Source organism: Papio anubis, chromosome 7, assembly GCF_008728515.1.
Source record: "Papio anubis isolate 15944 chromosome 7, Panubis1.0, whole genome shotgun sequence".
NCBI classification, from domain to species: Eukaryota; Metazoa; Chordata; class Mammalia; order Primates; family Cercopithecidae; genus Papio; species Papio anubis.
The window spans coordinates 37,457,670-37,461,231 of NC_044982.1; positions in this window are offsets into that span (position 1 = coordinate 37,457,670).

Genomic DNA, 3,562 nt, shown 5'->3' on the forward strand with positions numbered 1-3,562 from the left:
ATGGTTCAGCCCAGGAGTTTGAGATCAGTGTGAGAAACATAGGGAAACCTCATCTCTACAATTTTTTTTTTTTTTTTTTTTTTAATTAGCCAGGCATGGAGGCATGCAAGTATGGTCCCAGCTACTCGGGAGGCTGAGGCGGGAGATCCCTTAAGCCTGGGAGGTTAAGGCTACAGTGAACTGTGATTTATACCACTGCACTCTAGCCTGGGTGACAGAGCGAGATCCTGTCTCAAAAAAAAAAAAAAAAAAAAAAAAGATTGTTTATAAAGTTATTGTTCCATTAGATACAGAAACGAAAAGAGTATTTGGTAAGTCACTCACTGGACTCTTAGCTGAAAAGTAAGTGGGTAGATGACTGGTTTCTTAGAAGTTTTAGTCCCATTAATTTATTAGACATTTGTGTAGGCATTTTACAAGAAATCCTAATTTCTTCCTAGAAGGAAGCTTTCAATTACATCATGCAAAAAGATTGCATCCTAGTCCAGGTTTGGAATTTTTTTTTCTTTTGTAAGATGATGACTCTCAAATCTCCAGTCCAAAGCTATCTCTCTAAATACTTACTATACCAGTGCTATTAGAAGTACTAGGATGAAGTGAGATAATGACCTCACTCCAGAATGTAAATCAGCATTCTACTTCCTTCATTGAGAAAGAGAAAATCTTCCTACAAAAATGCTGAGGGAACTAAACATGGTGTTCAGTGACATAGTTGCTTTACATTCTGTGACAAGCTTTTATCTTGTTGAGGACTGATAACAAATTGCACAAAATGTGGAATAAATGCACAATGAAATATTACTCAGCCTCAAAAAGGAATGCAACTCTGACTCATGCTACAACATGGATAAACTTTGAAGATATATGCTAAGTGAAATAAGCTAGGCACAAAAGGACAAATATTGTATGATTCTACTTATATGGAGTACCTAGAATAGACAAATTCATAGAGACTAAAAGTAGAATAGTGATTATCAGGGCCTGGAGGGTGGAGTTCGTGTTTAAAGGGTACAGAGTTTCAGTTTAGGATGATGAAAAAAATCTGGAGACAGTGGTGATGGTTGCACAACAAATGTGAATGCACTTAATGCCACTGAACTGTATGCTTAAAAACTGTTAAAAAGGGCTGGGCATGGTGGCTCCTGCCTGTAATCCCAGCACTTTTGGAGGCTGAGGAGGGATGATCGCTTGAGCCCAGGAGTTTAAGACCAGCCTGGGCAAGATAGGGAAATCTCATCTCTATAAAAAATTTTAAAAATTAGCCAAGAGTGATGGCACCTGCCTGTGGTCCCAGCTACTCAGGAGGCTGAGGTGGGAGTATTGATTGAGCCCAGGCTGCAGTGAACTATGATCATGCCGTTGCACTGCAGCCTGGGTGACAGAGGGAGACCCTGTCTCAAAAAAAGTTAAAATGGAAAATTTTACTTCATGTGTATTTTACTACAATTTTTTTAAAAATTGCAGATTGGCCAGTAAAGAGGCCACATTTTGAGTTGTGCTATATTAGAGTCCAGGCTCTCTAAGTATATCAACTCTGTTGGGGTTGGTATATTTACAACCCCTACAAACTAGCTCTTCTTTACTCCACATACATTCTACCCCTCTCTCCACTATTCATGTAGTTACTAAAGCTAGAAACCTGTGAAATGTCCTAGACTCTTTCTTCTCCCTCATGTCGTTGTATGTAATCTGAACAATGATTGCCTAACTGTGCTGGTTATAAAGAAATTGTTCCGGGCTGAGCACGGTGGCTCATGCCTGTAATCTCAGCACTTTGGGAGGCCAAAGCGGGCGGATCACCTGAGGTCGGAAGTTCGAGACCAGCCTGGCTAACATGATGAAACCCAGTCTCTACTATAAATACGAAAATTAGGTGGGCTCCTCCTTCAAGTGTTTGGTCCCAATAATCTCAATCTTGACCTTTTATTTCCCCTACTTCCTACGGTCACTACTTCTTTGTTCCATTTTCCCTTTTTAATTCTCCAATACCTGTGATATCTCTAATAATTCTTTATATTAATTTTGTCAGTTAAGATTGGCCAGGGGGAAGGAGTGGCTCATACCAGAAATCCCAGTACTTTGGGAGGCCAAGGCGGGTGGATTGTTTGAGCCCAGGAGTTTGAGGCCAGCCTAGGCAACATAGCAAAACCCTGCCTCTACCAAAAACAAAAAATTAGCCAGGTGTGGTATTGTGCACCTGTGGTCACAGCTGAGGTGGGAGGATCACTTGAGCCTGGGAGGCAGAGGTTGCAGTGAACTGTAATCATGCCACTGCACTCTTAACCTGGACAACAGTGTGAGACCCCATCTTAAAAAACAAAAAAGATAACTCCTATGATATGGCAGTTCCTCAAAAAATTATAGAATTACCATACGATCCAGCATTCCACTTCTGGGTATATATTCAGAGTCAGAAGCAGGGTGTCAAAGAAGAGATATTTGTTTTTGTCATGCCTGTGTTCATAGCAGCATTATTCAAAATAGCTAAAATGTGGAAACAACAGAAGTGTACACTGACAAATGAACAGATAAGCAAAGTGTGGTATATACCTACAATGGAATATTATTCAGTCTTAAAAAGGAAGAAATCCTGACACATGCTACAACATGGATGAACATTGAGGACGTTACGCTAAGTGAAATAAGCCAGCTACCAAAAGACAAATACTATGTGATTCTACTTATATAAGTTAGGACAGTCAAAAATCATAGAGACAGAAAGTAGGATGGCAGTTGCCAGGGACTGGGGGGGAGGGGAAATGAGGAGTTACGGGGTTTGTTTCTTTTATTTTCTTTTCTTTTGAGACGTAGTCTTGCTCTGTCGGCCAGGCTGGCGTATAGTGGTATGATCTCAGCTCATGGCAACCTCTGTCTCCCGAGTTCAAGTGATTCTCCTGCCTCAGTCTCCTGAGCAGCTGGGACTACAGGTGCCTGCCACCACGCGTGGGTAATTTTTGTATTTTTAGCAGAGATGGAGTTTTACCATATTGGCCAGGCTCGTGTTGAACTCCTGACCTTGTGACCCGCCCACCTCAGACTCCCAAAGTGCTGGGATTACAGGTGTAAGCCACCATGCCTGGCCGGAGTTACTGTTTAATGGGTGCAGAGTTTCAGTTTTACAAAATGAAAAGTTCTGGAGATGGATGGTGGTGATGGTTGCACAGCACTATGAATGTATTTCATACCACTTGAACTGAACACTTGAAAATAGTTAAGATGATAAATTTTATTATGTGAATTTTACCACAATGAAAATTAATAAATTTTATATTGAAAAAAATAACTCCTATGGCTTCCATTTCTTCACTGAATCCTGACTAATACAGAAAATGGTTTTCTAGGAGTTATTCCAGGGAATAGACTTTCAGATATAGGATTTATTATAGGAGTTTATTTGGTCATATCCTTAAACTCAAATGCAATGTTGAGCCACTTGTCAATGGGAAATGGAATGTAGTGGCATCACAAATAATCAACTTATCATCTGTAGTCAACTGTGTGGAAGTGCTTACTAAAGCAAGTAATTGGGAGCCACATTTAACTGTTTGACAATAATATCTAC